The sequence below is a fragment of the Lycium ferocissimum genome, chromosome 11 (genome assembly GCF_029784015.1).
Source record: "Lycium ferocissimum isolate CSIRO_LF1 chromosome 11, AGI_CSIRO_Lferr_CH_V1, whole genome shotgun sequence".
Taxonomy (NCBI): Eukaryota; Viridiplantae; Streptophyta; class Magnoliopsida; order Solanales; family Solanaceae; genus Lycium; species Lycium ferocissimum.
Window position 1 is genome coordinate 55,807,615 of NC_081352.1, and position 15,739 is coordinate 55,823,353.

Here is a 15,739-nt window from a genome sequence, read left to right on the forward strand (position 1 = left end):
TGTTACTTGATCAACAGGTGCATGATTAGATCCTTGCTTGAAAAGACTCCCTATGAGCTCCTAAATGGAAAGAAACCAAAGCTAACTTACCTTAAGGCTTTTGGATGCAAATGTTTTGTTCTTAACAATGGCAAGGAAGCCTTAGGGAAGTTTGATGCTAAGAGTGATGAAGGAATCTTTCTTGGATATTCTTCTCACAGCAAGGCATATAAAGTTTTCAACAAGAGAACTCAAATTGTGGAAGAAAGTGTGCATGTGATCTTTGATGAGACAGATGAGTTGGGGAGCAAAGGGATGAGGCAGATGATGGAGATCTCTCAATTCCAAATGAAGTGCTGGAAATCACCAATGGAAAGGCTGAAATGATGAATCAAGTTGAAGCTAGCAATGAAAAAGATGCAACAGATTGTACAGATGATTCAAATGTACCCGGTCCCTCTATCACTCCACTTGAAACTGATGATAGAGCTGTTGATGTTGTGTCAAGCACTCCTAGTACTAATCAGAGAAGTGGAGATCATGCATCTCTAGATGTAAATGATGGCTCCAATGCGGAGGCACCTGGTCCCTCAAGCAGTGAAATTCAAGTATCCAACTGGAAACACAAAAAATCTCACCCTCTTGAAAATGTAATCACTCCCTTGAACTCTGGCATCCAAACCAGATCTAAGGCAAGAAACATGTTTGCTTACTCCGCATTCATTTCCCAAAGTGAGCCCAAAAATATGAAGGAGCTATTGAAAGATGCTGACTGGATTAGTGCTATGTAAAAAGAGTTTCATCAATTTGAAAGGAACAACGTGTGGCACCTGGTTCCTAAACCAGCAGACAGAATAGTGATTGGGACTAGGTGGGTGTTTCATAACAAGCTTGATGAGTTTGGAAACACTACCATAACAAGGCAAGACTGGTGGTTCAACGGTACAATCAAGAAGAGGGCATTGACTATGATAAGACGTTTGCACCAGTGGCAAGGATGGAGGCGATTAGGATTCTGATTGCTTTTGCATCCCATATGGAGTTTAAATTATTCCAAATGGATGTCAAAAGTGCATTTCTCAATGGATATTTGAAAGAAGAAGTCTTTGTCAAGCAATCTCCTGGCTTTGAAAGCCATGATTATCCTGAGCATGTCTTCAAAATTGACAAGGCTCTCTATGGCTTAAAGCAGGCTCCTTGAGCATGGTATGAAATATTGTCAAAGTTTTTTTTGGAAAATGGGTTTACAAGAGGAAGAATTGACAACACTCTATTCCTAAAGAAGAGAGTGAAGCATCTGCTGATTGTGCAAGTATATGTTAATGACATCATTTTTGGTGCTACTCTTGATTCCTTATGTGAATAATTTGTTGAGCTCATGAGGAGTGAATTTGAAATGAGCATGATAGGTGAGCTAAATTTCTTCCTGGGTCTACAAGTCAAGCAATCTCAAAAGGGCACCATGATTAGTCAACAGAAGTACATCAAGGAGCTGCTTAAAAGGTTTGAAATGGAAAATACAAAGCCTATTGATACCCCTATAGGAACTGCTACTAAGCTGGATATGGATGAATCTAGTCCCTCGGTAAATGAAACCATGTACAGAGGTATCACTGGGTCACTGTTGTACCTAATTGCTAGCAGGCCTGACATTATGTTTAGTGTAGGGCTGTGTGCTAGGATCCAATCAAGTCCTAAAGAGTCTCACTTAAAAGCTGTAAAAAGAACTTTGCAGTATCTTAAAGGTTCACAGGACCTGATCCTCTTCTATCCCTCTGGAGACAATTTTGAATTGATTGGTTATGTTGATGCTGATTATGCTGGTTACGTGGTGGATAGAAAAAGTACCTCTGGGATGGCACATTTTCTGGGGTCATGCTTGATCTCATGGGGTACAAGGAAACAGAATTTTGTGGCTCTCTCTACTGCTGAGGCTGAGTATGTGGTTGCTGCTTCTTGTTGTGCTCAATTGCTGTGGATCAAACAACAACTTGAGGACTTTGGTGTCTTTACTGCATGTGTGATAATGCAAGTGCCCTGAATATGGCAAAAAATCTGGTGCACCACAAGAGAACCAAGCACATTGATGTGAGGCATCATTTTCTAAGAGATAATGTGGAAAAGGGGTTGCTCTGCATAAAGTTCTGCAACACAGAAGATCAGATTGTAGACATTTTCACCAAAGCACTGAGCAGAGAACAATTTGAAAGAATCGTTTGGAGTTGCACTTGATCAAGCTCCACTAATTGTCTTTCAATGATTGGCTATGTTAAGAGAGAAGGTACAATGCTCTAACTGTTTTTTGGAGACATCTGACTCAGCCTTATACTGCTACATGTATACTCACATGGCACTCTCAGGACAGCCAAAGCACTGAAGCAATTGCATATTTCAGAAGTTTCTGCCTAAGCATTATCAAACCAATGTATTCAAGGGACCTGGTCCCGTTGACTCAGGTTAGTAGTCCTTTCAATACTTATATGCTAGTATTAAACTGTCAAAATTCCATGTCACTGTTTGTCCCCACTTCCTTTCAAAATCCAACGTCAAGTCATCATACCTTTTCAGAACCGACCCGACTTAAATGTAACGGTTTGGTTGCCAATAGGAACCGTTTCCTTCACCCTCATTTAAAACCCAACCATAAAGTTTCCTTCTCCCTCCCTCTTTACTCTCAATATTCGGTCTTCATCGTCCCCATCTGCTCTCATCAATTCAACTATGTCCAATAAAGAAGCTCTACCTTCTAATGTCTCAGAAATCAACCCTTCCTCTCCTAAACAGTGTACTTTAACCAACCCACAAACGAGTTCATCATCTCCCACAATCTCCCTTCCCAAAGAATCAAACCCTGCAACGTCTTCTCCAAAACCTGTTGATTTCTCTAGAACTCGTAAAAACCAAATCCCAAAGAAGTTTGTGCCCACTCCTACATTCTCTGAGAAACCCAATTCAGAAGAAAGCACTCCTACTATGCCGACCTCTCACAATCTTGAGACATCTGTCAATGCTATTTCAAAGGACGACGGTATAGAGGTAACAAGTCAAGGAGTGAAAACAGAGACTGCAATTGAAAAAGAGGACTTGAGGGAAGTTCCTTCAGATTCAGGTAATCCAACTTCTCTTGCAAATGTGGATATTTCTAGGGTTTTGGATAAGAGTGCGGCAATGGGTGGTGCATCAAAGGATAGTTTTAACAATGTCTCCACTAAACATGGAAACAGTGGGGGGTTAGAAACTGAAGAAATGGGTGCTTCAACTCAAGGGGAACAGAGTAGTTTAGGTCATACTATAGTGAGTATGGAACCTGGTCCCTCTAAAATAGTGTTTGCCTCTCAACAAGTGTCTACAATTACAGTTCCATGGAAGGAACCCACACCTGAACAGAAAGCCTCTTCAGAGAAGGAATCTGGTTCCTCTAACCACTCTGAAAGGGTTAACTCTGAAGGAGATAAACTAAATTCTGATGATGAGATTATATTGAGGTATGTATATAGACAAAGTTCTGGGAGTGCTAAGCAGATAAGAAAGGGGGAAATCATAAGAAAACATTTTGTTGATAGGAAGCCTGCTTCTAAGAAAAGAAAGAGACCTCCCACTATAAGGCAGAAGTCTAAGACCTCCCACTACAAGGCAGAAGTCTAAGGAAAGATTAGACTCTGCCTTACTAGTTAACAAAGAAAAGACAACTAGTCAGAGGAGGAGGAGAGTTTATTTTAAAAATTTGACTAAGTTGATGGATGAAGAGGAGAAAGTAATTTTTGTGTCTGATGGCGAAGAAGGAGAGGAGGAAACCCCCTTGGTCAAACAAAACTCCAAAAGTGAAAAGGAAAGAGCCCTGGTAGAGGGGAGAATGGTGTCAAAATCCCCTCAGAAAAGAAAAGGCAATTCTAGTAAGGAGGCAAGTTCTTCAAAAAGGAGGAAAGTCAGTATCGAAGGACTGTCGGTTCCTCAATGGAAAGCACGCAAGCACTGGAGAAGGAATGAAAATGTAATCTACGAGGATAGAAAGTTTTATTGGGAAGGGTAATTGATCCAGAGATCATCGGCCACAAAGCGTTAGAGGATTTAATAGAAGTGCTCAAATCTTAACAATGAGAGCACCTAATAGAAGGTCCTGCAGTGGGCTATGAGAAAGAAGCAGCTGATTTCTTTGTAAATCTTTAGTACACTGATAACTATTCATTGGTTTGCCAAGTTGGTCAGGTGGAGTTAACCCTCAATGAAGAACTGTTGAGGACAATTCTTGGTGTTTAAATTGCTGAAGTAAGTCAACTGGAGGAAGGAGACAAGGCTGTTGCAGACTTCAAGCTTCACATAGTTAAAAGGGGCGAGCATGTGACCACTGAGACGATCTGTATGAAACAAATGAAGTCTCAGTATCAATTGCTCTTTGAATTATGAATAAAGTCATACTTCCTCGCACTGTGAAAAGGTGTATTGCTTCCAGAACAGACCTGGTCCTTACGGAAATTCTGGATGGTGGCCATTCGATCAGCTTGCTCGACATGATGTTACAAAGATATGATCAAGATTGTGGATAGCAAGGACAGTAAGCATGGTCTGCCCTATGGTTTTCTTCTTACCAAAGTGTTTGAGAATTTCAATGTGCCTCTTGGTAAAGCTTCCAAAGGGACCAAGAAGCAAATGTTCTCTAGGTCCACTCTGGAAGAGTGTGAATGTGTTCCGAAGAAAGGAGGAGCAGGGACCACATCCACCATCTCCGGCCTGATTGAATCAAATGAAAAAATCTTGGCTGATGTTGAGCGGTTGCAGGTTGAGAACACACTGTTAAAGGCGAAAATCACCAGACTAAAACTGGAGGAACCTGGTCCCAGTAGTGATACAGCGACAGAAGTTGCAAAGTTGCAAGAGGTTAATTCCAGTCTCATGAAGAAAGTTGCTGAGCTCCAGGAGCAAATCCTGGCTAATTACAAAGCTGCGGATGCCAGACTAGACATGATGTTCAAAGCTTTCAACCCTACCAGTTCTTCCAGCCCTGTCCAACCCTGATCCTCTAGTCCTTCACATTTTCTCCTTGACATTGGCATTCTAACGTTTATTTTTAGTATGTTTGTATTGCATTGATTACTATGTTTTCATACTACAGTGTATGTTTGGCACATTCTCTAATTTTATTTGCATATGTTTCTCTTAGTGCTTTGCTGTTTCTGTTGGTCCTCATGCTGCGTTGCTCAAGTGGCCTGGGTCTATGTTCCTGAACTTCTTATTGCTTGTGCCAATCTCTATCTTTTCAATAATGCCAAAAAAGAGAAGATTTTAGTTGTTTGCAAAAGGAACCTGGTTCTCTGAATGAAAACTAACATACTCTATGATACATGTTATTGGGATCAAAGCTGCAGGGGAATCTGGTTCTCCAATGGAACATCACTTACGAGTTTGTCATCATCAAAAAGGGGGAAATTGATGAGTTATGAGTTTTGATGATTGACATATATATCAGGGACCAGGTCCTTAATCAGGTCCTCTGGGCACTATACGACCGTGCCTGGTAGTTGTTGTGTCGTTTCTACTTGCAGAGCCACAGTAGGACAGACGGATCATTGCAATGTCTCTATCTATGTCACATGCTCCTCACTCGGCCCCCTATATAAACAACATGTTGGCATTTGTTTGACCTAGCAACTCAAAACATATTATTCTCACTGTTGAAAAGAGTAGCCGCCACTGCTTTCTCAGAGCTCTCAAGATCAAGACTAAATAACTCCAAGGACCATATCCTAATACTGAAGATGTCTTAAGACCTAGGTTATTTTAGTCTTTATCTTTGGTCTCTATATTGTAAACCTACACTTCTTTTAAGAAGGGCTTTTGTAGGTGTTTGGTTTATTAAGCTTTTTGTGTTGACACGTAACTATAGTTAGTTATGGTGAGTTGAAGTTCAGCTAGAGGTAGTTGAATTAGTTTGATAATTGGCTAGAGTTAGTCAAGTAAGTGCTTGTAATAAAGGTATTGTAACGGGAGGGATTAGTAGGCTAATTCCTTGGTTGCAAAAGGCTTATAATCTGAAATACATTGCTCAGTTAGTGAAGTTGGAAATCCTACCAAGGTAGGTTGTGGTTTTTAATCCCTTGAGCAAGGAGTTTTCCATGTAAACATCGTGTCTTGTTTACTTTCTGTTTTAGCTTGAGGGAACAGATAAGGTACCTGGTCCCCCATCTATTTTGGTGGACGCTTAGTTTCTATCACCACCCAATCGACTGCCATGATGTCATCAACTATAGACAAGACGTGTTCCTTAACAATGCTGACGTGGGCAGGGTGTGCAGAGTAATCGGATAAGTCGAATTTTGATTTATACCAATGGCATCCACTTTGCTAAAGAACAACCTGATTTTATGAAAATCCTTCTTCAGGCAGACAAGGAAGGCAAGATTGTCTACCGTCAAGTTCCCTAACCACTCAGGTTCACCACCTTACATCCAGCATAGTAGTAGTTTTCTTAGTTATAATGATCCTCGTCCCTTATGTATTACTTAATCTAGAAGTACCCCCCTCTGGTAATATCAGTAATATTAGTAGTAGCCTTTCCTTACTAGTATAAGCAATAGTAGCAGTAGCATCCATGTCTCCAAAAATAATAAGGCTGTATCTTTTAAACCAAAAAGAAAAAAGAAACATACCACGGGATGTTCGAAAGAGCGTTAAGTCACACCTCACATATAGTGAATATGTACACATATTAGACATTCGTGCACATTGAATGAATTGTAGGAAAATATTAGTTGTATTTCTTGTTTTGCCTCAACAAAATAACTGAAAATTGAGAGTTTTATGATTTGGCAGGAAATTAGGGAGATTAGGATGCAAATTTATTTATAAAAGAGGACAAGATGTAAACTACAAAAGAGTGCATACGTTAGGGTGCATATTGCAAGAAACTCACACTAGTTTGACTCACATAAGAAATATCTTGTGTTTGCGATTATGAAACAAAAAGAGATGTTGCATGTGGAATGATCTTTATAGAGCCGACTATAAACTGAGTATTCATTTATTCCATTTCAAAGTGAGTGAAGAATTTAATAGGTTAGTGACTTAGTTCTTTTCCGAGTCAAGGGAATGCAATGCTGCCCTTTTTTATATTTAGAGAATAAAAGATATGTCCGTCAGGCTTTCTGAATGCTTTGAGGAAATATCAAGATGGATAGTTGTTGCAAATTAGACAAGCAAAATACTTCATTTTCAAATCCCTCCTCCCCAAGTCCATGAGATAAAAGCTTTGCCAATCTTAAAAGATAAGGAGAACTAATGCAACTTTTACCCAGCAATATTGTAAACAATTCCAATGCATATTTGATGGTGAGAGAACACCGTAAAAACTTGCTCACACACGGTGTTTATACCAAACCATAGATATGTATTTGTCACTTTAACTTTTAACTGCTAAGATTAAATTGTTTGGTTCGAGGTAGATACTAAAGTAGGAGTAAGTTTTACTGCGAGAACACCCGGCACTATAATCCCAAAAAACAATAAGGACCTCATTCTAGAAGAAGGCACTTAGGAGAAGAATTCTAGGAAAATATCAGCTACAGCAACATTTGCTCTAACTAGCGAACCAAAATCTTTCTAAATCCTAGCTCCACTCTGAAAAATGTCCATTTTGGATTAACTAATGAATATAATCAAGTATCTCAAATTACAAGATACTTGCTAAATATGGTGCAGAATTAAAACATATGGAATCTAATACCAAGCTTCGCAGATGCAACTTTATATTACAGTTGATGACTGTTACACCTCCTATTTTATTTCAAGGAGATTTCGGCTTATTGGTGGTGTATACCTTCGGTACAGTAGTCCCCACCAGAGTTTTGGTCATGAGATATTCTGCTTGGTATGTGTACAGGTGTATAAGTATGTATTCTTGACATTTCGAGGAAATTGGAAGTGAAACGAATCGAATCGGAGCAAAGCGAAGCAGTTCAGGAAACTGCTGACACCAGTCAGCGTCGACGGCCCAAGGGATGGACCGTCGGCACGTCGACGAGCCGTCTCCTGGCACTGTCGATGAGGTTCTGCGATCAGACCTCTCAGGTAGAGAATCGACAGCTCACGTCGACGAGCCGTCGACCCTGCTCGTCGACCCGCGGATCTTAAAGCTTCCAGCCCTGATTATAAATATAAGCTCCCACGTTTTATTTCATTATTTCTCCCAAGAACAGACCCTATATCTCTCTAGAACCCTCTAAAACTCTCTCTTTATTTCTACAACAATCTATACAAAGAAATCAAGAGCAAAAACCAAGATTTAAGAGATTCATATACTATGAGGCCTATTAGGGTTTGTGGAGAGTAAGAATTTCCTTGGCATGCAAGTGAAGGATTCCATTCTAATGGAGTAGAGTGACTCAAGGCTTGTTCCCAAGTGTTTAAGGTGAGTTTTATGTTTATTTCTTATCATTGAGGGTATTGAGGGGTTGAAAGACCTGGATTATGGAAGAACATAGAATATGGAGCTTAAATGTAGAATCAATGGTATTCTTGAATAATAGTTGACATGAATCATGACTCTTGATGTATTATGAATAGAATCTTGTTACAAATGACATTAAGAACATGGGATAAACATTATATATGAGTAAATGTAGTAGTGCACTATGACCATGATTATGGATGACTTGAAATGAAATTGGGAAATGTGGATAATGTAAGTGGAGAAAGTTGTATAAACAAAGGAAATGTTGCCCGATTTTCTCTAACCTTAGTTAAGCATGTTCATGTGATCGATTAGCTAATGTTAATATGGACTCTCTTGAAGGTAGAGACGTGAGAATTGGAAGAGAACGTCCAAGTGATAGAGTAGCCAAACGAAAAGGTATGTAAGGATAGTCCCTTTCTTCTAAGGCATGATTCTCATGAAATGAATTCCATTTTCTTTCCATGACTTTCTTACATTCCGGAAAATATTAGTCAACGTTATATAGAGCTCCTTCTGAGACAAGGAATAAGAGATGTGTGATGAATTCGATGATGGTAATGGGGAGCCTAAGTCCAGGGATTCTAAAGCCTACGATATGACGTTAATTATTATTGCTAGACCCACCTTATGATACTAGTTCCTTCAAGGTGAGGTATGATGGTTATGATTCTTCCATAATAGAATCGGGGGTTCTCGACCTTACGTCACCCCGATATGGTTATAGATTATCTTGGGACTCTAATGTATGTTTTATGATGAGTTTATGAGATGTATACGATGATACGATTCCACCGTACCTAGATGGCCGGACATGTCACCGCGAAGGCGGGCTACATATAATTTCACCGCGCCTAGATGGCCGGACATGTCACCGCTAATGCGGGCTGCTTATGATTACATCGTGCCTAAAGAGCCGGACATGACACCACTAGTGGGCGGCGTATGATGGTACCCGGACGCGGGTAAACGAGGATTATATATGTGATAGATCGACGTATGTGATATGTTTAAAATGTATCTACTCTTAAAGGCTAAGCAGGTTATGTGTTCACCTTATGTCTTATGATTTCTCTATTATGTTCATTTCATTCATGCCTTACATACTCAGTACAATGCTCGTACTGACGTCCTTTTCCTTGGACGTTGTGTTTATGCTCACAGGTAGACAGGGAGGTGATCCAGACTCGTAAGAGCTATCAGCAGATTTTGAGAGCACTCCATTATTCCGGAAGTGCTACTGATTTCCTATTTTGTGTGTATATATATATATATATATATATATGTTTTGGGCATGACGAGGTCCTGTCCCCTCCATATGTCTAGTACTCTAGTAGAGGCTCATAGATACGTATGCGTGGGTAGTATGGTCTCACGATTCCCCATTTGTATATGTACATTCCTTTGATAGCCAAAGGGCTTATATGTATAAAGGTAATTATGTTTCAAAGTGAAAATGGTTTCTCTATGATTAGAAGCATGAGATTGATGAATGAGCGCAGGATAAGTATGATGAATAGTAATATGAGCGGTGCTCGGTGGTTAGCCCCGTGTACCCGTCATGGCCCTTAGTCGGGTCGTGACAATGACTCAGATATGACCAAGTGAACTTCAAAGAAGGAAAAAAAAAAAAAGAATTAAATGTGTCAGGGTGAAGTGTCAAAATGGTAAGTACTGTAATAAAAATCCAAGAAATCTATGTGATCTAACAGCGTCAATTCATACGACGTACTTTGAACTCTGCCATGCACACTGTTTGCACTTGGATGCTAATACTTCCTATTGACTATTATGTAGTTCCTGCACAATGTAAAATCCAAGTGTTTTGTGACTTTAAAGCAGCAACAAAGGAGATGTTTCATGTGGAATAATCTCTATAAGCTGACTAGAAATGAGTTTGGTTCTTTGATATCATTTTCCAATTCAAATTAGAGAAGGATGTAACAGGTTAAGATTCTTCCAACAGAAGTGAATGCAACGCTGCCCTGATTCTCCAATGCATAGGAAACAAGCCTTAAAGAGTTTTAAAGTATAATGCACTTCACCTTCTTTTCCTCTTCTCCTCTTTGTAGCAAATTGGAGGTGTATCCATCCTCTCCACGTTCCAGTACTAGATGCTTTGAGACTTTGATGTAGAAAAAAATTAACAAATGCAATGCGTTTATGGGTGATTTAATTAAACTCCTGCTGGAAAACTTCAGAGGAATGAAAAAGAAGATCACGTAAAATACACACATGTGTCTACGTAAAATACCGAACCTTTCATCATGTGAAAGGTTAGCCAATTTCCATTAAATTTCTAGAAGCAATGTTGCGACTTCACGAAGTTTCAACTATTTTTCAAGCATGTCAATCATATAAAGAAAGATGAGATGAGATAGGACTTCGACCGTCAGCATACATCATTGAGTTTAATTATCCTTTATTTTCCCCTTAAGTACGGGTTGCATTACAACAATAGAGATTGCTGACAAAGCACAAACATGAAGTTAAGACAGGTAGAAAGATGGATTAAGATAACAACAAGGACAAAAAGACTGAGATGTAAGATCAACATCCCATGACAGCACAATTATACACAAAGCTACCAAATGATCCCTTCCGGCCAAGTAAGTTCCATTGTAGTGCCCCTTCACTTAGGATCCACGAATTTACTTCAACATATTCTGCACCTGCAGTCTCGTGCCCTACGATTACAATTAGCCTATCACCACATGCTCGAAAACCCAAACCATAACCATTAATAGAAGTTGCTCTTTTAGGCAGTTGGCCTACAGTAACCCATATATTATTTTGCTTGTCATACTTCCTCAGCTCCATGTCAGCATAATCAGCAACATACAATTCATTATTTACAACGGCCACCAAAGGAGGTGCTCCAGATGTAGCATGCATATCATTCCTATCTACATTAGGAGACATGTTTAGGATTACACTCCATGTTTGTGTTTCCAGATCATACTCCTCCCCACAAGTCAACCACTTTGATTCGTCTCCTCCAATGCCTCCTATCACATAAAACTTCCCATCCACGAATACCCAAAACACATCTGACGTGGCTTGTTCATACTTGGTAAACTCTCCCTTGTTCCTGTATCCGAATTATAACATTCAGCTGAGTTGAGGATATTGCCTTGTGAATCACAACCACCAGCTAGAATGGCAATCTCCCTAAGGCTGGCAGAACCAAACAAACATCTTGGTGCAATCATCTGCGTTCCAGATGACCATGTATTTGTCAATAAACTGTAACGATAAATGACAGGTGACAAGATCCCTTTTCCAAACATGAGCAGTTTCGTGCCAACTGCCAAAGACTCCTTGTAAGATAACCTAAAGCATTCACCGGCATTCATAGTTGGCAGATGCATCCAACGGCGGTGACTAAGGTCGAAAACATCCCATTCAAGCGGCTGGAAGGAGCTATAAACCCAATGCTCAACCACACCATTTTGCCTCTGCAATCTGTAAAGTTCTCCTCTCCTGATTAATGAGCGAAAGCTACGTACTACCCAAATATGCTACGGCACCGTAATCTGACCTAGAGCAATGAATGAGAGGGCTCGAATCAGAATTATCCCCAAAGATGACGCTGATCCAAACCTAAAAGAAGCACCATTTCCGCGTCCTTGCTCTGATCTGGATTCTTAACCCTGTGCTCTTCCTCACAAGAGAATTGAATAAAATGAAGGGAGAAGCTAATCGGAATGAGCTAAAAGAATCTTTTCTTCTGTATCTATAGAAATTCTGCCTCTACTTTTTCTTGGTTTTCCTTATAAACATAGTTCTTTTTTATTTCTGTTTTTCTGTCTATACTAGTATAAGGGTAGCTATTTATGTTGTGTTTTCTGTATAAGAAGAAGAAGAACTGGATTGTCAAGTTTCAACCAAGGAGGGCCTTTGGATTCTTTCTGAAATCATCAAAGTAGGTTTGGCTTCCGCTTTGGGGAATAATCTTTGAAGGACACCTTTATCTCTCTTATTCTTCTCTTCTCTCTCTTTCTCTCCCACTCTATTTATTTCAACTACTTAACAGATACTCGTGAAGAATAGAGATTAAATGGGGGAGGGGATAAGGACAATGAGTTTACTGATACAGTTGATCGCTGGAAGATGATTCGCGTAACAAAGTTGACAACCAAAGAGGGAAAAAAAATTAAATGCCTTAGGAGAAAGTGCCAAAGAGTAATTAATGTAATCTAATCCAAGAAATCTAGGTAATCTTACAATGTCTCAGTTCACACTATGTACTTCTCTCTTCTTTTTTTCTAGAGCAGTTTCTTCTCCTTTTTCTTCGGAGGGTGGAGTGGGGGGACTGCATGTGATACACATTTCGTGAATCTAGATCGCTATTTTTTTTTTTTACTGACATATGCAATGGCGTTCAACACAAACATCAAAGGTCTTCTCGCGGGTCTAACATTAGTTATCACCTCTACATCCTTCTGGTCAGTATTCTTTATTCTTTTCTAGTGAAATTTGTTGATTGAAATTAAAAAATTCTTTGGTTTTCATAGATAGATCACCATTGCATTGTCTTTCTATAATTCTAGGCAACTGAATTCACAGATCGATGGTGTGGAAGGGAATTTGTTCTTCAGATTTCTGGTAAATTATACTGAATTAATTACTTTCATGCTACTTCGAGAATTACAAAACATGAGAGCAAACTTTAATTGATGGAAGAGTAAATGCCAGAGACGCCTACTAGCAATTTGGGACCACCCGTTATTTCAGTTATGTGCATAGATGATGAGAGGTCTTAGAGCCTATATGGATGGGCATATAATTTATGGCTTATAAGCATATATAAGTCATAAGTTAGGAATCCTAACATATACTGCTTTTGGGTTATTTTGTTTTTTTGGCTTAAAAACAAGTGTTTTTAAAAGCACTTTTTTATTTTACCCAAACACTACAAAAGTTCTTAAAAGCTATTTTGGCTTAAAAGTACCTAAAATAAGCCAATCAAAACAGTGATTAGAGATGATGTTAGATATTATCTCTAGATAAGTAGAGCCAGTAATTTCTAGGTTCGAGCATTCATGAAAAACACTTTTTAAGGGAAATCAGCTACTCGGTGTAGGACTTGCAAGACAACCGACCCACCCTCCCTCCATTAAGGCATACCAAAAACTGGCCACAATAATTTTTCCTATAAAGAGAACTTTATCTAACACGGAAGCAACATAAGAGATGTGCAGTTTTGAGTATCCTAAGGAACCTGATAAAGTAGGCAAGATACAGAAGAGTTTTGGAGAAAAAAGATTTGAACTTTAATAAACTGCATAAAATCCTAGAATTTTAGTACTCCATTAAGGAATTGCTTTTAACTAGAATATGAAAGCTGAAGCATTAGTACTGAACTTTCTGAAAAAGTTATGTTTGCGTGCATGTGCTTCTATATATATGGAAAAACTGAAATAGAATCTTATAGATTCTTAAAAAATTTAACGGTCCTTTAATTAACTAATAGCACGAAAAATAGTTTAGCCGAGGTTATTTTTTTATTAAATAAAAACTATCTACTATGGTAGCCAATTAGATAGTTGAAGAAATGTTTACTTTCAAATATGAGATTATGGTTGATTTATGGGAGATATGCTATGAGTATTAATGATTTAACATTTGCAGCAATTACAGTCTTTCAATTGATTTTCACTTAAAACTTGATAGTAATTTAACCAAGGATTTAAGATATTTAATTTGCAAATCTTATGTACAAAATTTCAACTTCAAACGCTATATTATGTTATCAAATCATCCCTAAGCTCTGCAGACATATATAATATCTTTCATATTCAACTCGATGTGTTCTACCTCAACTTACGTATTCAGATTATTTGTCCACTATTTCTCAAATTATGGCCATACAACAAGTATGACAAAGGCTGGTAACAATGTTGAGATGGAACAAGAATCGCACACTTTTGTTCCATTTTCATAGCAACCTAATGGATATAACACCTTGAAGTCTACAGAAAGTAACTATCTTTCTCAATAGATAAACCTTCAAATATTTGTATTTCTTGCGCTCAAGGTTCAGTGTGATTAGATATAATTGTGGTCTTTTTTCGGGATCATTTCAGAAGTTTAATATACTATTCTTATTGTGCAGGCAAACCATAGAGGAGACAGAACGTTATCAGTGGATAAAGGCGACCAATGATCTGACGTTAAGTATTCTGGAAGACCAGACAACACAGAAGCTTTAAAGGATAGCAAGCGTGATAAGATTTTAATGTTCACGTTGTACTCTATGTAGGAGTACCACCCTTATAGGTCTTAACATAAAGACATCATGTGAAATTGGTCATATAACTAAAACAACATTTATAATGGAACGTATAACCACCGAACCTGAATTTTCTGGTTAAAAAGCATATAATCCCTAAAACGGAAAAGTAGAATGCGGAAGTGAATCCATAGAATGAAATAACATCTCCTTGAATCCATGCACCCTATCTTCCCATTATCTGGTTATCCTAGTCTACATTCGTTTCAGTTAGCTTTGTGACGGCAGCCTATAATACCAAAACCAATATCATCCTCCAATTCTCTACTGAAACTTGTTGATTATAATTCAAGAAATTTTTCGGTTTCCTTAGGTATATTCTGATGACATCACGCTTCAATCATTCTACGCAATTAAATTCACCCGATCAATGATACAAAATGGAATCTTTCCTAAAATTGTGGTAAAATGAATTTAGTTAATTACTATTGGAACAGTTTGCGTTAGCTACTGTTTGGATATGGTTTAGTACTGTTAGGTTCATCAGTGGCAGTATTTATCTTGTGTTTATCTTCGACAGTCACTGTTTAGTTAAAATACTTAATTAGTGTTTAATTAGGAGTCTTCTTATTTTCCCTGTAACTTTATTTAATACGCTTCCTGCGTTCAATAACTGATACAATTTTCCAAAGACATCTTCAAGTGTTCATATGGTATCACAAAAATGAATACATCTCTAACGAGTAAAGATCCAACCCTTTTTTTTTTCTCCTTCTCTCTTCTCCAAAACACTCAAATGGGAACCAATGGTAACGGAAACAATTTCAGAGTTGTCAATGCTGACAACACAACCGGTACCAACATCATTATTCAGTTCAATCCTGCTTCCCAATTACCCATCAAACTTGGTGGTAGTGACAACTTCGCCACCTGGAAAGCTCAATTTTCCATGCTTATGTATGGCTACAACCCCTTCGGCCATCTCGATGGGACTACTCACCCAAGTCGCACTATCACCATTGGCACAAATGTATTGCTCCAAGTCGCACTATCACCATTGGCACAAATGTATCTCCCAATCC

The 15,739-nt window shown here is 38.6% G+C and overlaps 2 pseudogenes; both read right to left on the reverse strand.

Moving 5' to 3' along the window:
- LOC132038500 (stress-response A/B barrel domain-containing protein UP3-like) overlaps positions 1 to 10,514 on the reverse strand; it is an 81,927-nt pseudogene extending 71,413 nt beyond the window's left edge.
- A 372-nt stretch (positions 10,515 to 10,886) lies between these two features.
- On the reverse strand, positions 10,887 to 15,677 carry LOC132038501 (F-box/kelch-repeat protein SKIP11-like; annotated as a pseudogene).
- Between the last annotated feature and the right edge of the window lie 62 nt (positions 15,678 to 15,739).